Genomic DNA, 21,520 nt, shown 5'->3' on the forward strand with positions numbered 1-21,520 from the left:
TAAAGCAGGTCTAGGTTCTATATTAATACTGTGAAAGTACCAAAGCCTCAGTTCACAGAGAAATGCACACAGCCTGTATTCAGAAACTGAGCCTTAAAACCAGCTGTCAGGACTTCTGGGACTTTGTGATGTCACAACAAAGTAGTCATCGCTCTCAGCCATGTCCCAAACCCCGCCCACCTGGACCCACCACCCAACCTGAGGAGTGTTTACCTAACATCTGAGTGTTTTGAGTGATCGAATAAAAACATAGCAGAGGCTCAGAGCCTCTCTTGTGATTGGCTGACCGATCTGTTGTTGCTACAGCTCCCGAGAGAAGCCGGAGAGCGGAGATGTAAAACTACAATGAAATGGTTTTTGGTTCTTAAAACAACAAATATATCTTCTTATAGAGATCAACACTTCAAATAAAACACTGAAAACATGTAAGATATGGGACCTTTAAGACCTGTGATTTGGATTTTACACAACTTGTGATTCTATATTGTGGTGAGGGAGCAACTTGATTTCTCAAATAAAAAGGTAAAAAGTTTTCCAAACCTTTTCTGTTTAGCATCAGTACTTTCAAAACTCAGCAGCTAAATGAGAAGTGCAACATTTTTTTCTCTGACACACACAGCAATTTGTGGAAAAAAATAGTCCCACTCCTGCTATGTAGGGACCATTTATTAGCCCACAACCCATTTTGTTTACTGACCCATAGTATAAGGACCCTTTTAGCAGAGAGCAGAGAAAACAGACAGGACCTTGGACTGTGTGGGAGCACAATGTTGGCTGCAAACCAGGAGTGAAGGCTTCACTTTATGTCACTTTTTATTGCTTACTTTGTCTACTTTGTTCATCAGAAGAGCCACAGCTCTTCAAAGGCTCTCAGCTTTCAACCAGGCCTGCACAAACTTTATCCATTTGACTTTTATTTGAGTGCAAACAGATAACATCTGCAAGCATAAATCCACCAGTAAAGAGGTGGAAAAAAACTCAAGCGGCCTTGTGGGGAGGATGCAGACTCAGACAGAAAATTGTCTTCACAGAGAAGTGCATTAAACAAACGGTAATGGCTTTCTCTGAATGCCGACATTTCATTATTAATGGGTATATAAAAGTGTCTAAAAGTTGGGGACACTTCTTCTCTTTTTAATGAATCGCTCATAAGAAATGACGTTTGGTTGACTTTGTCCTTGACCAAATAACCAATCAGAGTTCATTGTTCTTTTTGATCACTATTCAATCTATATTTATTTACTTTGCAATATATGCACAATGTATGCATATGTACTTTAAACTGATGCAGGGTGATTATGAGCTAGATTTGGCTAAAAATCTATTCTGTTGAAAAAAATAAGATTCTTAAATATAAGGAAAACTTCAACCTTGGGAAAAATATGTTTAACAAAATAATCTGATCTCAAATGTCCATTTACTGGTTTCACTGCTGCCTTTAATGACGCGCATCTCACTCTCTTCTTCAGCAAATGAAACTGGTTCAGGATCAGGTTATTATGGTGGTTGAAGGATGGTCTGTGGCGTCAGCTGTGAATGGCACCTTGATTTTTCCCTGGCCATTAACTGACCTCTGTTTGATGACAGTCGACGTGGTGACTCACATAAACACACGTTAACACCTGACTTCACTCCATTTTACTCATCAGCTAAGGCCAACAACATTGATCATCAATTCATCGTATCTGTGTTAAAATGTCATCACCCATCCTGCTCATATTATACTGGTCCTGTCACCATTTTTATGTCTCACCCTGAAACTTATGTACATTTTTACTTGGTAGAACTTTTATAATGAAAACAGACACAACACTGTGACGACACTGTTCATTCATTGCACATTTCCAAACTCACTGCACTCTACTGTAATTGTACGACAAAGTAGTTTGTGTCAAGTTCCAGTTAAGTCTCAAGTTTTAATAAATATAATAAGTGTTGTAATGAGTCATGCAGCTGCATTGAGGCAAGTACAGTATTAACTTTGCTTAAAACCTTGCAGATAAAGGTGAACTAAAGATATAAAGATATGATGCTCCATGCTTTTTTTTTTATGTTTTTGAATTTTTGCCTGACTTGAGACCATGTTTCAAGTCTACAGCTGTTTGTCAGCTCAGTATCATAACATGGAGAATGTATCCTCAGACTGTAAATGTGACTTTTTGTGTGTATCAGCCCAATGTGCAATATGCATGGATGTAATAATGGTGTATTGAATAAAAGAAAATACAGAGTTCAGCAGATGCTAATAGTTGAAATAATGTCCTGGTTTATAGATGAGGTTGTGTAGATGCTCAGCATGAGATAACCTTGCAGCAGGTTTCATCAGAAAAATCAGACACAGAGCAGCCACCTTGTTTTCACAGTTTGAACGAGGATCCAGGGGCGCTGGAGGAAGGGGTTTGTTTTTCAAGGCCTTGTTTGCCATCACACTGGAGATGTAAACCAGTGTCCATTGTGAACGCTGCGTGGGTGTGACACAGGAAAGATGCAACCCAGATAGCAAGTTGTGGCCTTTATTTGGGCCAAATACATGTGTTTCTTCTGGCCCGGTATACGCCCCAGTTCCACGGCCCATGTCTGGACCATATACAGTATGATTGACAGATGTTACTTCCACATCTGGACTTAGTCAGTCAACACCAGAAGGTAGCAGCTGAATTCTACCCAGATGTGGAAGTATATTGGCCAGACTCAGGCCTTGGAACCGGGATGTATACTGAGCCAGAAGTTTCATTTTGCCAGTAACTGAAGAAAAACTACAGTAAACTGATATAATAAGTATCGTCTTGTCATGATGTTGTTAGGCAACCTAGCAGCCTTAATAATTATGGTGCTGACAAAGAAGGAAGTCAGGTGTTGTGTCTTGGAGGCATCATTTATCATCCTGCAACCTTCACTGTGTTTTATTATTGTTACCATGACAACTAGGGTGTGGTATGCCTGCCGCCAGTATGCTCCTATGGGTCGTATCCATGGGCAGGGACAAGTTACCTATATGGCCGTTTCAGTCGGAGAACTTGTTGTGATTAACACACGTCAGAGGACGGGAAATTAAATATAAATGAGTATAATAAAACACAGCAAACCGAAAAGGAAGCAGCAGGCTCCACTTTGAGTTTTGACAGGAAATCAGAAACTGCTATAGCTTATTCCAATTTCTGGTGCCTGCTGCCTTGTTTTGTTTACACACCATGTCCAATCACATAAAGCAGGCACATTCTGACCTCGCTCGCAGTGTGTGGTTTTGTTCCTACCTTCACTTTAACTTGCTCTCTAGTTTATGTAAACAGACAGAAAACAAATGCCTAAACCTGTGGAAGAAAAAAAAAAACCCTGAGTGGCCTCGGAGAGGAAGTAACACAAACACTCTGCTGTACTTCATGCAGAGACAGATGACTGCTGTGTTCATGACAGGGACAGAATTAACACGACTGCCTGTCAGCCCTGACTAGTCTTTATTGAAGAGACATGTGTTTTTTTTTAGGATTTTTTTTACCTACATTACAGAAAACTTTACTGTCTTTTTGCCACTTATTTACTACTCTTTGTTTTGATGTTACAGCACATTTACTGTAATCATTCAGTCTCCTCATTTCCATCTGCAGCAGGCAGCTGCTTTCTGCAGCAAGCTCTGATAAACCCACTGTTCACCACCATGCCCAGAAACACACACACAGACAATGACAGTTGCTAGCTGGTGAAGAAAGTGGAACATTTAGCAGGTAAAAAGCCACAGTTTTCCTCAGAAACACAGCTAAGAGAGTGAATACTGGGTTTCCTTTCTGTTGACTCCAAATGAATGATAATGTTACTCTGTGAATGGTGGGTGTATAATTAAGTGCTCACACATTAACAAGAACTAGTGTTGGCCAAAAATGAACCAGTTTTCTGTATTTTTGATATTTTAATCTGAATCAAGTTTACACTGGTATGAACTGTCTCCAGGAAACAGCTGCACTCTGGCAAAAGCTTTCACCTTCGGCCACGTACTCCTTTATATGTTACCAAACTAACTGCTGGCCATGTAAATAAAAGCAAAAGTAGTGTTAGAAGCTCATTTGACTACTGTGTGAGAAAGTTTAGCTTGCAGACGACTGACACATTTTCCCCGCGGGGCTTAATGTGAAAACCTGTATGAAAACCTGGACTCAAGTTGACGCAGCTGTTGCTTGTACCAGCTCTGGTCCATACTCTCTGCCCCTGACACTTCCTGTGCATGCCAACAGCCTGTACTCCAAAGAGTTCATGGAGGAAAATCAGACTTAGTCTTAGTGCCTGCTAGCCTGTGGATATTACTCCTGATTCCTGTGGATTTTAATGTAACCCCCTGCCGCAGTTTAGTGAAGTTACACAACTTTATATTCCTGTTAATGTTAATATTTGTTTTGCATTTTGATTTAAGTACTTCTATCCGCTGCTGTCAAGATGCAACATAAATACGAGTTGGTAGAGTTTTGTCTATTTACCGGAAAAAGTACACATGTAGCATCAACACAGTTATCACACTCAGATAACTAAACACACATTATATATCCTGCAGCCTAATGTTTTGAGAGAATAATGAAGCATGAAAGCTTCTTGCCTGTACCACTGCATTACAATATGATGGAATACAAAAAAGTCACACAATAATAATAATAATCTGATAAACAGTCTGACATCCCTGAAATGTTTCTCGCAACACCTCAAGGGGTTTCTTCGCACTTGAAAACAAACAGTGACAAGCACAGAACTTGATTTAAACATTCAGAAACTAAATCTACACATATTTACCAAAGCTTGGTAAATAAGGTAGACCTATATAAGAGCAGCATTTCATTAAAACCCAAGACACCGACGATTTTCATTGCAGCCAAACTAAAGTAGGTGATTTCACGCTTTGCTTGCTCCTCTGGTTTGAGGTGTACTAATCAGAGAAATCAGCTGCTGCAGTTGTTGCTTGGAATGAAGGCCGGTGCGTTCTTGGGCCCAGATGACACATGGTTGAGAACGAGTAATACAGAGGATATAACAGCCTCGGAAAGCACATAACAGCAAACAAGCCTACAAAACCTCCTTTGTGTAGAGAGGAGGCTGTTTTGGCTGAGCAGGAGCAAGCAACACACTGTTAATAACAGAAACAGATCAGAGCAGCTACATTTCAGCCCACTCCTGCTTTCTGCTCTGTGTAGCACCACATGATTTCACTAATGAATGTGAGGACAGAGCCGAACGAAAAAGACCAGAGCAGAAGAGAACGACGGAACCTGGCATCCAGGAAAAAGCCCATTCCTGGAAACTTTGCCTGGAGTATGGAAATGCAGAAGCCTGCGAAAGCTGCCCTGCAGCACTGCTTTCCAAATGCCAGCTAGTAATGTGCCACCTGTTTAAAGCTGCAAATTCGACATCCACAAAGCAGAGCGCTATGCTTCCCTGCTCCAGCCAAAGCCTTTATCCACAGGAAACCACTAGCTTAGCGGAAAGGACTGACCGCCGAGGACAAGCACCCAGGCCTCACATGCAACAGACACAGATTGTACTCCTCTTCTTCTTCTTCTTCTTCTTGTGTCTCCTAACTGGAAGCTTCTTTCTGTTTTTTTACTTCGCTCTTCAATGACGTGCCAACCAGCTGTGCACAAAGAAGTGCACAGCTGGTTGGTCGAGGCTTAAGGAATTACTCATGTCACCTTGCCAGGTGGAGTCCAGCCCACTGAAGGGAGAGAGGCATTACATCTTTGTTTAGCTCTCTAAATCTCACTGTCGTTCCAACTTATGTCCTCCGTCTCTATTATCTCAGAGAGTAACGCTCTGTTTTTGTGCTTTGCTCCATCACACACGTAAAATGAGAATTAAAAGCTGAATTCCCTTCAAACTGGTGTAGTTTCCTCCATCCTGCTTTCTTTCTCTCTTCTCTGCCAAATTGAAATAAGCATTACTGCACTACATAATTCCAGCATAGTAAAATATTGAATAAAAATACTGTCTCCATCTTCTCTATTCTCTCCTCACTCTGATCTCTTTCCTTCATACTCCCTGCCTTCCCTCATCTCTACTTTCATCTCCTCTTTTCTCCTCCTCCTTTGCCTCCCTCCCTTCCACCTTTTCTCTCAGCAGGAAGCCCATTGGCAAATCGAGCGAGGCAGGATTAATTGTAATTCAATGTCTATTACTGCCAGTGCTGTTTAGTTCAAGCCAGTGCTGTAGGTGAGGAGGAGAGAGATAGAGGGAGGGAGGGGGGAGAAAAGGGAAGGAAGGAAGTAGAGGTGCAGGTGATTGAGTGAGGATGGGAATTCGAATTGGATGATAGAGGGGAGGGAAAGAAACAAGGAGAGGAGAGGATAAAGAGAGAGCGAGAGAGAGAGATACTTTGACAAGCAGCAAAAACAGACTGCACCCTGCTGTCAGCCAGGATGTCCAGACTGTCTGTGCCCCTGACATTTCCCCCTTGTGTCAGCACAATCTCAGGCCTCCTGCTGAACAACAGCCCCACCTCCCCATCACACACACAAACACACACACAAATAAACACATTCCCACAACAGCACGAGGAGGACTTACACACCAAGGGTGAAACATCTAAATATAAGAGCCTCTAGAGGCAGATCGAGACAAGCCATCAACTGCTTAAAACGCCCACCTGAAGTGTTTGTGTGGACAGCTACAGCTACAGCTTTGGAGCACATCACACACCCTTCATCCACAGTTTGCTCAGTTGCACATAGAACTAAATGAACTGTCAAACTCAATTTTTAAGGCAACTTGGGGGGAGAGGTCCTAAAAGTGCTCAGAATATAATTGAAAGTTTGAACGTCTACTGTTACAAGACAACTGAGCCAACTGTGTGTGTTTCGACAGTGCGAGGGAGTGGACTTTTAGCATCGACAATGACATCTGAAAAATGTGTATTTCCATGTGAAATATTTCTCCATGTGATAAATTCTTCTGTGTAATAAAAAGCCAGACAAATAAGTGAATATTCACACTGTACAATGTTAAAGAAAATCAAATAAAAACAACATAAATAACACCTAAACATTCAGGCTCTTGATGACAATGACAGGTAATAGTAAAAATATTTAATTCTTTAATCCACCTTCAGTAATCTTCCTGCACAGCACTGAAGTTTGGAGCCCTGACAGCTAGAAATCATGTGATAACAGCTGCACCTTCAGCTGCGTTACCTCCTCCCAGCATCCTCAGACAATGCTGACAGATTCTCCTCTTGCTGCAGTCGAGGAAAGAGCTCGCAGGTTGCGGCGTCACCTGGCGCCGTCAGGAGCAAAACGCTCACACCACAGAGCACTGCTGAGTAATGACTGCTACCCAGAGAGTGACCCCCCACCATTGGATTCCCTTAAAGATTAATGTGGGCGTAAACTGCATGCAAAGCAATAAAAAATAGGGAAAACAGTTGGAAACAGAAAACTAAACTGACCATTTGTGTGGAAGAGGACTGCAGCTCCGACTGATCAGAGGCTTCAAAATATGACCCAAATAATGAAGTAAAGGTGAAGAAAAGATTCTTCTTTACGTGTCACTCTTTGCATTTGATTTTGTTGGTGTGTCTCATTAATGTAACTGACAAGGCAACAACTGCTGACCAGCTTGACTAGGAAACTCTCTGGCTGGCTGCAAAACCTTCGTTGGTTGTGGGTGAGAAAAATGGATCAGAAAACAACTGAGAGCACAGCCTGAAGCTGAGGGAAATGTTGGCACCACACAGCCAGCAGAGGCTGAGCTCAAACAAACCACTGTGTCAACAAAAAATACATCAACAAATACTGTTTAAAATTTTAAAAAAGCTCAGTCAAGTGGTGGAAGAAGGACTGGCGACGCAGGGGAAAACAGCTCCTTCCTTTAAGGGCCACTGTGGAGCAGAGAGAGCAGGAGTGACTAAGCAGAAAGAGAGAGCGAATGAATGAACATGTGGGGAAGTGACTTTATGAATTGTTGAGATGCTTTGCAGCTTTAAAAAATTAAAATTCCATCAGAAATTATGGAAAATGTTGCTGCAGTACAACCACATTAGTGTTTTACTGAGCTGCACAAAGTAAAATATGGTCACAATTCAAGAATAAAACTCACAAAATGTCAAATTATACCATTAACAGGCTTCTTTGCTATTTAGTAGGCAGCTGGTATCCTGAAATAGTTATAAGAAGATGATTCATCTCAAGAGGTGTGAATTTTGTTGACTAGTTATTCTGAATATATAGTCTGTATTTCTACAGCTGTCATACAGTAATACAGTAGTAATACAGAGGTACTATAGGAATATACTCATATACTGCATTTCATTTCTCACGGAAATATCTTATTTTGTTCATTTTTTTAAAGATGAAGCCAATCAGAAGTTACTTACTTAATTAGCCCTTCTGCCCTCTACAGTACAACACATTTCTCCGTCCGTAATAAGTAGAAATACTAAAGAACTTTTTTATTATTTCTGTCTTTTATTTTTGTGAAGCACGTTGGTGTTCAAGAAACTATTCCGTCAAAGAGTTAACGTGGGGAACTGTAAAATCTGAATCCCAATATTCCTGCATCTATATGTAACTTGCCTGCATGTTCAGCCTGTGTATTGATGTCAGTAACTGTATTATCATGAACTTAATGAGATGCATGCATTGCTATTGGTAATGTTTGTTCTGAATACATTATGCATCTGCAGCCACTTCATGATGCGCAGCATTACATACAGGAATATTAGAAAACATGGGTTTCTTTGTTCTCAGGGCCACAGATTAAAATTGACTGAATTGACAGAGAGAGAGTGACACAGAGAAAAACAGGAGAAGGGGGGTGAAAAATGGTGTAGAGCGAGCAGAGAGGGAGATAGAGAAAGAAAAGAGTACAAAACACAAAAAGAGAAATCAAGAATTAGAGAAGAGGTGGTGGGGAGAAGAGAGGTGGGAAAAGAAGGGGAGACAGAAAGAGAAAGAGAGAGTTGAGGGGTAGAGAGAGATCGGAAAATAAAGGCGTAGTGGAGGCATTGCAGGCACGGCTGCCCGGGTCTGCGGTTTGTTAAATAGCTTTTTGATGGAATTGGTAAAGCAGTGAAGCCTGTGACACTGTTGGCTGGCACACCACAGAGAGGAAGAGAGAGGGAGAGAAATGGAGAGGTCAACAGCAAGAAAGAGAGAAAGAAAAAGAAGAACAGATGCAGGTTGAAGGTAGGGAATGAAAAGAAGGAATCAGGTGGAATGAAAGTGAAGGAGAAAAAGACCAAAATGTTGATTATTTTCATTCTAACATGGAGTCATTCTGCCCCCAAGAGGTGATGAGTGTAACTGCAGCTCTGCAACAGCAGAACCACAGTGTGTGTTACTGGGCTGACTGCCCCTGGTTGTTCAAGTCACTGAGAACTGGTTTGGGATGTGGGATAGGCTGTCCAGGTCCAGGTCCAGGTCCAGGTCCAGGTCCAGGTCCAGGTCCAGGTCCAGGTCCAGGTCCAGGTTTATTGTCAATTCTACACATATGTATGGCATACTGTACATACAAGGAAACAACATGGTGTTTCTTGTGGACCACAGTGCAACAAGTGCAAAAAACTATGGACTAAAACCAACATCTGTAAAGTGAAACTGAACACATACAAAGACCTCTAGGTGATTAACCACCTAAAGGACCCCTAAAATCCTCTTAAGACCCACTAGAAACCTCCCGAAGGATGAAGAGGACCTGTTAAAGGACCAATAAAACCTCCAAACTCTAGACACTCCTAGGACCTGTAGAATATCCTCAATGGCCTTTAGTCATTGACCACTAAAACTTCCAAAACTATACATAGAACCTTCAGTGACCAACAGAACCTCCAAAACCTACTCAAAAAACTCCTATAGGACCCTTCCTCACAGACCAGTACAAACTCTTAAAGAACTTCTTTAACCATTTGAAGGACCACTAGCAACCTTCCTAATGACTAAAACCTCCTAAACCATGGAACTCTTAAACCCTCCAATCAACCCCCAGAACAACCTGAAACACCTCTAGAACCTGTCATTGACCACTAAAACTTCCAAAACTACATGTAGAACCTTCTCAATGACCAATAGAACTTCCAACAGACCCCTAGAAACTCCTCACTGACCACTAGAACCTCTTAATGACTTCAAAAAGCCTTAACCTTAGATTCTTGAAATAATGTACTGACATGGTGAATGAAATGAAAGTAAAAGCCAACATAAAGTTTGTTAGTGAGCCCCAAGCCAAATTTTTCGTTGGTCATCTGTCTGCAGATGCAAATCGTATCATTATTTAAGACATTTTGATGTGAATAAACATCAGCTGATTAATATAAAACACTGTCTGAAACCACTTTTTGCTAAAACATATCATCTGCTGTATTGTAATAAACACACAGCAAAATTATATGTTTTACTTTTCTGGAACAAGCAGGTTTGGAATAAACGGAGAGAGAAGTGATAACCATTGCAGCTTAACAGAGAAAGAAGAGAGCGCCATCTTCATACACTCAAACTTCATTTACAGAAAACAAAATACAGATAAATATCACAGTTATAGACACAAAAATGACATGTGATGTCTTAGAAGAGTTATGAAAAAATACCACAGGTACCACAGATGTACAGAACATAATGTGAGCATAATTACTGTCACACTTTACCTTTACCTCATCTACATTTATCTCCATGGAACCGAGTGGATATGAAACCTAATGTGCAGAGACATTTGTTAGAGACAACCTTATTTGTTAGGTTGTCAAACATAAATTAATTGCTTCCAAGAAAATACTTGGCATGAATTTGCTGGGTCCAAGCAGTTTACTTTATAAAAAAAAAAAAAAAGTACTGTGCTGTCATTCATACAGAGCACTGAAAGAAGCCTTAAAATAATTAGTGTGTGAAAATTGTGTGAAAAACAGTCATGAAATAAAATAGAAGTCCATGTTAACACAGAAAATTGGGGTGAACTTTGCAAAATGTCTTTTCAGCCTGTTTCTGCTGCTTAACAGTTGAATGGATAAAATATTTGACAGAAATATTAGCTTTTTTCTGAATTGATTTTAAAGGTCCCACATTTGACACTTTTCCTGTGTTTTATTTGAAGTGTTGATCTCTCTTGTGATTTTAAGAACCAAAAACCATCTCAGTGTAGTTTTACATCTCCACCCTCAGGCTTCTCTCTGGAGCTCTAGTAACAACAGGTCAGTCAGCCAATCAGAAGAGACGCTCTGAGCTTCCCTTCTGATTGGCTGACTGTTTTCTGTGTGATCCAATAAAAAAATAGCAGATTTCAGGTAAACACCCAAAGAAACCAAATCCTCAGGTTGGACAGTGGGTCCAGGTGGGCCGGGCTCAGGGCATGACGGAGGGCAGTGACTGCTTTGTTGTGACATCACAAAGCCACAGAAGTCCTGACGGCTCGTTTCTCTGTGGACTGAGCACTTTGATGTTTTCACAGTATTACTATAGAACCTAGACCTGCTTTATAATCAAAAAACAGATGGACATATACTTTTTTACAATATGGGACCTTTAAGCTTTGTAAAAGGGACCCTGAATGCAGCACTGCTCTTGTAACTAATACCTCCCATGCTGCTGCTTACCCACCATGATACGAACACACCAACCCAACATGACTCACGAACACACACCTTTAAAAATTCATATAACATAAGCTTCTGCTCCTTTCTGCTCCAAAGGGTAACCTTTGATTTCACTGTACGAATTGCACCTGACAAAATAACACATCACAGCATCAAAACACTATAAAGAAAGTCTATTTTTGTGATTTTTCCCATTCTCCCTACTTCTCTGTTCCAGATCGATTGGTTTCTTTGAAGACGGATTGTGAGAAGAAAACAGAACGGCTCAATCCATCATTCTGTCTGCCTGAGGCTCCCGTGCCATAAACAATACATTACTGGTGGTATCTGAAAGCGCCTGTAGGAGCCCGGCACAGTTCAAAGCTCTACCCACAAACAAACAGAATGGAACCACACACGTTATTTCAGATAATTCATACTGTTATCCGCCTGTGTGCGCACTTCCTTTGCGTCACACCACTTAGGATCACACAGGAGAAGCGTTTAACGCATGCATTTATCTGACACTCTTAATGCGGAGCAAGAAGAGACTTAGTCAGCATTCATGATTCACTGTGCCGCCGAAACAAGCAGCCGCACCTCTGCTTCATCACAGGAGGAATGAGGGAAGCCTGCAGAACAAAAGGGTGGAAGATTACAGCTTTGCAGATTTTAACACTGATGTAAAAGACAGGGAAACCGGAGGAATCTAAGGAGTGAGATGTCTGATATTTTTGAGACTTAAAAATGTTTCATGCTATTATCTGCTTCTTTGTGATATTAAGTTGAAGAATCATCTTTGTGCTCTTTTGCTTCAAAAATCCTTCTGCAGCGTCTCTCTTAATCTGCACTTTTAGTTGTTCCTGCTGTGATAGTTTTAGTTCATGGTAAACCACTGAGGTATACAACATAATGACCTTTATCCTTTAAATGATATGAAAATAATCGATATTTTCATTTTTCTTTTAAAAACAAGATTAAACTGTGCATTTGTTTGGGACTATTTTAAGCAGCGGATTAATCCACATTTGGTGCACGAGTGAGTATTTCTTGCAGCGGGATGGTGTGTGTGTCTAACTGAGTCAAAACAAACAATGTGTGTGTTCATGGTAATGATGCAACATGTCACCCAGTGCAATAGTGGGGCTCATTCATGTGTTTCTTAATAGTTTTTGGAAACAACGGAGCTCTATGGCACTGTGGAATAAGACAGATAAAGCTCAATAACTGTTACAACGATCAGTTCATTGGTTGTAGCTTAAGACTTATCATTTAATACTGTGTAGTTCAGCGTGGTTCAAAGCCTTAAGTTTACAAAGTTCAATATATTAAGGAAAGGGAGACAGTAAAGAGGTCATGACCTCATTACCACCCACTATACACATATTCCTCCCTTATTACACTTGGTTGGTGCTTTACTTATTTTCATAATACATATCATTATATTTTGAATCTTTCCCATTTTTATTTAAAGTCATTATTATATCATTATTATAAGCCTGCATGCATTTGCAAATTATGTGTTCAAGTGGGTTTTAAATTAACTCTGACAAACTTACCCAGATTTTTTTTTTTCCTTCAAGAAACACCCACTGGAGCACATGAAATGAGACACTCGATAGACCCAGATGCCACTTCAAGTTCACTCCTGATCTTTTGAAATTCAACTGTGAACTGAAGTGGCAGGTTTCAAAACCTCAGCAGTGAGCTGGGAGAAATTATGGGATTTATAAGCTCTGCTGGGTACAACACAATATAAAAGTCCCGACAGAGCTCTACCTTTAAGTGCATCTTTTAATGGGTTTGTGGATTAAATGCTACTTTTAACACTCAAGGGAGTAACCATGAAATTCCCGGCTGACAAAGTGTGGCATGTAAAAAGCAAAAATTGACTGTGTTCTTACCTGATAACTGATGATTTTACAGCTCTTATATTTCAGGTGTGATTGTGGCTTCAATAGCTGTACAAATAATGTATTTTTGCATATTTCACATTAATTCCTACACTGTTTAAGCAGCTAAAGTGCACACAACAGACAAAGTGCCAAAGTTAATAAAACAAGACAGGCGCCTAGTCACCTAACTTATACAGGCTGCATTTCAATACTTATTCATATTTTAAGACCACAGAGGTAAAGTTTTTGAGGGCGAACAAGTTCAAAAAATTATAAAATTTCAAAACAAAGAAACTTTACACAGAGGGAAAAAGTCCTCAAGGACAAATGGAGCGTAAACAGAAAACAATTCCAACTCTTTCTGATGCACAACATATTTAAAAAAAACAATGCATTTTAGAAATATTTCTCCATTTGTCCTTCAGCAGTGTTTTCTCAAACACAAAGGCCGTGTCCTGAAACAAATATTTCTATGACTCACTGGAAAAACACAATGAAACCTGTGAGTATAAAGGCTGTTTTCATGGCACAGCTGTCTGCTTCAAGTCATAATTCTGATATCATCATCAGATAAAAAGCTTCTGCTAATGATACATGTTTATGACGTTAATACCAGGACGTACCCCTGCTGTAGAGATATGAGATATCTTTTTTAGAACAAAATACATGATGTAAACATTTAGCAGAAATGCTAATTTACATCCATTGTCCCTAGGCAGGTAACATTAAACAAAAAACAAGTCACAATGCACTACTTCAAATAACAAGTACAGAAGTAAAAATAGACACATTTGCTGCATAGTGAGTTAAAATGATCACAGATTTGGTTGATTGAAGCCAATGTCTGAGATGTGTCTGAAGGGTGGGATATGTGGGATGTGACACCCCCTTATTGTAAGTGGTAGGCCTTTCCAATATTCACTTCCCATTGCTGATATAATCTCCAGCATTATTAGTCATAAAAAACATTATTTGCCAATTGAAAGTTGAGGAAACTTCATCATTGCGGCCTCACACATTAAATAAGTCAGATTAACATTAAATACTCATCTAAAATAAAACTGCACAATAAATGTGGCAATTTATGGTATCTCCATAGCATGTTCCCAAACTAATAGCTTCTGCTTTAAGTGAAATCTGTGCCACGATGTCAGTTTCCTCAACAGTTAGCATTGATGAAAACAAAGGGTTCTCTGGGTAAAGGCCGGTGATCTACGCCTGTCCAAGGGCTCATTAACCAGCATCTATCCTGCCCTATTAGCTGTAATGGAAAAGGTCCCTGAAGGTGGCAGTGCTGTTACTCTCTAGTCCCAGGGACAAAAAGGCAACCATTTTCACACTTGCACACACACTGATCCCCTGTGGGCTTCCTGGCCAGGTTAGCTGGCACAGATGGGGGCTATTAGTGGCTAGTGTTTTTAATGGAAACAGGGGTAGTTGATTCAGTGACACTCACTGATTGTGACAGTGCTGGTGCCTGCCACTTCCCCAGACAAAATAGATGTCTGCTTCTCTGTTGCCAAGACGAAAAAAGGCCCAGCGCAGAGAAATCAGCTATTTGTTCCTTGTGCAAAACACCCACAATGTGTTTACCTTCAACTACCAGGCAGCACGGGTTCCAGACATAGAAATAGTTCACAGTTGGTGTTTGTTTTAGCAAAGACTTTCATCGCCAAAGTGCAGGCGCTGACAAGTTTAGACCGTCAAGAGGGAGACAAGAGAGAGCTTCTAGAACTCACGACGCAAATACACACACACAGACACTCACACACACACACACTCTCACACACACACACACACACACACACTCACAGAGTATATTTTTTCACTCCTGTAGACACAGAAGCAGCCCCTTCTCAGTTTTCTCTGTAATAAACCAGATCATGATCTTTCCATAAGCTTACTGAGAGTCTAAACATCATCCAGCCTAGGAGCGGTCGAGCAGGCTGAAGAGATCACGCGCTGAGTGAGGAGATGTGACTGAACTGGTCATGTGGTAAAGGTTGTGAGGTCTCACTGATGGACTGTGGCTGCAGTATGAGACTGGATGAACATTTCACTCCTCCTGTGTGGACGACTTCTGTATCAAACCGTCATCTCACTGCCTACATTTTCTCCACGTTTTCAAACAGACATTGTGGTTTGTTGTGTGTTATTTTGGTCCTGGTGACATACTTTCAGTCTCAGTTCATTGGCCTTTTGTTCCATGTTGAAACATGACTTGGAACAGCATCTACTAACACTCTACACACACACACTCACTGCTGTCTTGTGACAGCAATATATATACTTAGTCATTCATCTATTCCCAGGAGGCTTTTCCTAATCTAACCTCTACTCATAAACTTTTGCCTTAACCATTTACAACTTGTTTTTGGGGTTAATTAAAGGTCCCATATTGTATAAAGTAAGATTTCTACGTCTTTTTTGATCATAAAGCAGGTCTAGGTTCTATAATAATACTGTGAAAGTATCAAAGCCTCAGTCCACAGAGAAATGCACACAGCCTGTATTCAGAAACTGAGTCTTAAAGCATGATGTCAGCACTTCTGTAACTTTGTGATGTCACAACAAAGCAGTCACTGCTCTCAGCCATGCCCCAAGTCCCGCCCACCTGTCCCCACCATCCATCCTTGCTAGATTTGGTCTGAGCTCCAGAGAGAAGCCTGAGAGAGGAGATGTAAAACTATATCAAGATTGGTTTTTGGTTCTTAAAACCACAAATATATCTTCTAATGGATATCGACACTTTAAATAAAACACTGGAGAAGTGTAAAATATTGGACCTTGAACCCAAATGACAACCTGGCTGTCACAGTCTTCGTGTAGGATCACGTTCGCCTGAAGAAACAGTCCTTATAAAATAAATGTTGTCAGGAGAAACTGTCAAATGTCATTTTTTCATTGCCTTGATTAACACAAACATAATTTTATTCATTTAACATAAACAATCCAATTACATTTAGCTTTTTGCCTCTCATCATTCATGTTATAATTATAGGTTAATTCTGACTAAACTGGTGTTTTAATTAGTGAAATAGCAGCTTAGCACTAATTAGAAAATGCAATTAACATTATTTGATGACAATTTATGTAATGATTTTTTTACCGTGCAGCCCTTTGAGAAGATTTGGGCTGTGACCTGAGAGGAAAACACTTTTTTTGTTTTATTACATTTTATTTACTCTTTTTCAACATTTGGCTTGATGTGTGATGTCAGATTTGTTGCCTCTTTCTTCCTGCTGTTGTCTGTGCATGTAGAGAAATCAAGATTAATTTCTTCATTTCATCTAGCCTCAGATGAAAGTCATTTATTCTAGTAAACGTGTGAAAAACATCCTCCACAGATTGAAAACTGCCTCGATAATCCATCACACCAAACATGAAGTGCTAATTTATTTTTTGTCATAGTTTCTGTTGCATTATTATTTCATTATGTCCATGTTGAACATTTTCATATCCGTGTGTGGATTAAGTAACACTCTGCTTTGCGTCAATCACCTGACACCCACAGGGGGGAAATGAAAGGAAATAATCCCTCAAAACCGTACAAACTTTGTCACATCCATGCTCACAATGAGCTCAGAGAAAGACAGAGAGAGCAAGAGATTTATCTTCAAAACGAGGGTCCTCTTGTTAAAACTCTCGCTGTCATTTCTTCACTTCACATGCTTTTATTTAACCCTTTACATCCAGTAAACCTTTTAAGGTGCTTTAAGACAATAAAAGGTTGCCCCTGACTCCCTTAAACATACTCTCCACAGCGCAGTAGGGTAAAAATGATGGCTATCGGCAGCTGTCGTCACAGTGTAACCACAGCAACCAGCCAAGCAACACAAAGGTAAATATTACATTACCTAATTTCTTTTTGTCTCTGGGTTTGCTGAATTATACACCTCTTCATCAGCATCAGACAGTCATGTAGCAACATCACCTTCAAACTTTGACCCTTTGGTCCAGGCAGGTTATTATGACCCATAGTTGTGTTTTGTTGCTAGGCGACATCTAGTGGTCGTAGTAATGATGACAGGAGCAAAGGGAAAAGTGCGGTGACGTAGTTTATAGAGCGACAAAGTCCACGTCAGGAGGAGGTTGGGGTGGATGGATGGGTCAACAAAACACAGGAATATGACACAGGAGAGCGGTGTTCGATTCCCAAGTGAAAGTGACAGTTTATGTTGTGTCTTTTATCCATCACAGTTCGACAACGTTGTTGGAACATTATGTTGTTATTATTGTAACCATGACAACAAATGCCCTCTAATGTTTAGGAATTACTTATTTTAACCCAAATCACCATCTTTTCCTAAATCTAACTGAGTTATTATACCAACCAATGGTCAGGTACGTCTGTCGCTATTTCAGGAGACACTCCCATGGGTCATGTCGGAGGGTTGAAAAAAAAAGACCTGTATGGTTGTTCAGGTTGGAGGAAAACCTGTGTTTATCTCTTCTGTCTGGCAACCATGACATAAATTGTAATTTTTTCATTTCTGATTGTGAACAGATCAAAGTGTTAATTTCTGAACTTTCCAAACTTTGGAGAGAACAGAAGCAGCTGTTGTTTGTTTTCCCCATGTTCCAGTCCTCATAGGCTCACAAAGACATGAGAGCAGTACTGATATTCTAATCTAACTCTGAAGGTAGTAAGTAATCTTATTTGCTTTCTTTCCCAGTTTACCTCTTGCATGCTCATCATCACATAACAAAAGAGGGAATGCGTTTAGCTTCTCCTCAGCTAACATTCTCAAGTGAAGCTGCTTTTCCAGACAAAGCTTTCATCAAAGTGGAATCATTAAAGAATATCTAACTAATTATCTGGTGACGATGTTTACTTTTTCCTCCAAAATCTGTACAGTGTAGTCCTAGTTGAACATCTCACTCTAGCTGCAGTTGTAGTCTGGGTCTTGTGTGGTGGCACTTGTTGTGAGCTAATTGTCGCCTCTCGGGAAACATAAAAATCTGATTGAATGAGTTTTGCAAGAACATTCCGTTTATTCACTTAAAACTAATCTATCCTCACCGCTTGAAACTGAAGATTTGAAAGAAACTCTTTTGCTAAGTTGACATACACATACACACACACACACACACAGACACACTATAACTACTGTGACTTAATATGTGTGTGTGTGTTTGCATGTGTGTGATTCATAATAGTCCATTAGTGTGCAGTAAAAACACAAATTAGTTGAGATGAAGAAACAGACCTACTGGGGTTCAGAGCTAATAGCCTACACAGTCATAAAACACACCCCAACACACACACACACACACACACACACTCGTACAGTGTGTCAATAAAGACATTTAACTGAACTATCACAGAGAATTCACACAGCGATGTTAAACATTAAATTTTCTTTCAAAAGCTCTTTTGTGTATGTGTGTGTGTGTGTGTGTGTGTGTGTGTTATTTTGGTAGAGGTACTGTACATTTTACATGTGTTCAAGTGTGTGAATTTGTAAAGTTTGCTTTGTGTGTGTAACTGTGTGGCACAGTATGGTGAAAGGAAAATTTAAAATAAGAGCTGTCAGATATTTTTCAGGGTTTTGCATCAGTGAGAGACAGAAAGAGAGACAGCAGGAGGCGAGAGGTCACAGAGGTCATCCATGGGTCTGTTCTGGAGAAATTATGGTGCAGCTCTTCTTTAAACACAGCCATTAAGAGAGAAGCAGAGAGTCTGATGAGTAACTTTGTGTTCAAATTGCACAGGGCTGAAGGGAAAGAACAAAAAAAACACTAGTTTGTACAATCCTTGACATTCCCACCAGAGTGAAGCTAAGAAAAGAACCCGCAGCTCGGAGAGGCCTTGAGAGGCTGGTCTCAGTTTCTGTGCTTCGAAGTCACTGCTGGTGTCTTCATGCATATGTTACTCTCAGATAACAGCTGAAACGCCTCCATCTGTAATTGTAGTCTGGTGGCCTGCAGAGAAGACAGAAATGTCAGCAGGGCTCGACGGCAAATTGCCAGAGCAGCTTTTTCCAGAGTGTGTGTGGGTTGGCTTGGTATTTTTACTCTTGTGTGTGCTTGCAGAGTGTGTGTGTCTGTGTGTGTATTTGTGCTGCATAGCTGTGTAGCATGGACTCACTTTTTCTGTTGATTCGGGACAGCTGTCTAACTGGGGACAAAATTGTTATCCTAATTTTTTTTTCAATGGACTGCAGTTGCCTTCATCATCACCATTTGATTGGGATGGTATAGAGCGCCGCAGGGATGACATATTTTTTGGGCTAACCCTGATGTTAGCATCTACCTGGTCCTTTGACAAGAGGCCAATGGGATTTTTACATGGGTTTTTGGATTACTGCAGAAAATAAAGACTGTGATAAACAAAAGTTTAGCAGGATTATCTTCACTAATGAAAACCACTTTATGATTTTGAAGCATAAATACAATCACCAGAAATAAAAAGCTAATATTAGGCTACAAACAAGCTACACCGTGGTCACATGACTTCAAAGTCACCACCACTAAACTTCCAACTTGTAGTTTGATTCAGCTCTGAGCTCTTCTAAAAAAGCCTTTCCTCTGACAGTTTGTAGTAGTAGAGCTCAATTGTGTCTAGGAGAAATGAACTTGACAAAGAAGAGGTCTTACTTTTGAATTTTCCTTATAAACACAACAAGGCTGTGAAGGTGGACTAGTGAGTAGATATGTTTTCATTGTCGGTGTGATGACATTTAATGTCCCTGTCAACCTCTGTAGTTTAATTTAGCTGCTTATTAACAACTGGCCCTTTTTTAACAGACATAAAAGCAACTGGGGACATAAAATACTGATGTATTTTATGTCACAGAACAAATCTCAAAAAAGTCTTGAGCTTGTGTTAACCACAAATCTTATTTCAGCCATCTAACCAAAATCCATAGACTTCTGAGCAAGGAAATCGGAAGTGCTAAAATGCAAACTAATTTCCAAGTTTTCGGACTCATTCCTGCAGCGCTCTATTAATAAAACAATCTGATAGATTGGGGAACGCACTTCTTTGATGTTTTTGAGGGTGATATACGTCCAATGCAGAGGTTCGTCCAGCGCCTAGACTGCAACAAGACAAATCTGCTGGCTTAGTTCTATCAAAAGAAATGTGGTGTCTTGCTTCTTTACGTCATCCTACCACAGAGTCAATACTTGTAGGTTTCCTCTCGGTATGTTTCCATATATGGTGCTTGCCACAGAGAATGATGTTGGAAACAATGAAGAAAAAGGTCTGAGGGCTCAATTTCTCTTTGCAGCAAACACGGTGACGGCCACCTGCCTGCACCTATCGACCTATGCTGGTATCATGGAGCCACGATTGATCACTGTTAAATGCAAGACTTGCGGGGAGCCATCTCGTTCCTATTGCAAGGACATTACTGGATATTACTGTATTCTCCACATATAATACCCCACAGGTGACCAGTTATGAGCTAACACCAATACAGAAACAACTGAAGGTCTGTTCAAGAAAAAATAGCAACAGAAACTGAGAGTTAATCAGTCAAAAGAACAAGACAATACAGTACACAACATTATTAAGTATTGTACACGATCACATGATACTTAAGTATAGATTTAGTATTTAATATTTACATGATTCATTTCTACTTTCTTTGCCAATTTTCACACCTTTTTCCATTAGTTTTTTCTGCTGCGATCATGGTCTATATAAAAGACATATAAAACCTCTGTTGCATTAAGTTGTGAGAGGCATAAGAACTGAGGCGACACTTCAACACTGATCTGCTGCTGATGCCTGCAGACATAACGAGACTGAATATCTGATATAGATTATTACCCTATAAATCAATGGGGGTATCATATGAGGAAACTAGAATCACCACCTCGTGGTTGTATTCCTCCTCCAACCAGCCAAGTTCCAGGAAATATGGTCACAATTTCCCCTTCCTGAGTTACAGCACTGAATAACAGCCAGAAGTGTTTTTGCAGAACATTATGATGTCATAGTGAAGTTGACATTCAACCATTTGGATATGAAATGTCATCACTTAATTTTATCCTTATGGGCATTTGAGTTAAATTGAGTCATAAATAGCGTATGAATTCATGAGTTATGGCCAAAAATGTGTTCTGTGAGGTCACAGTGACCTTGACC

Source organism: Trachinotus anak, unplaced genomic scaffold (assembly GCF_046630095.1).
Source record: "Trachinotus anak isolate AG129_WGS33_773 ecotype Australia unplaced genomic scaffold, CSIRO_AGI_Tana_v1 ptg000007l, whole genome shotgun sequence".
Classification (NCBI taxonomy): domain Eukaryota; kingdom Metazoa; phylum Chordata; class Actinopteri; order Carangiformes; family Carangidae; genus Trachinotus; species Trachinotus anak.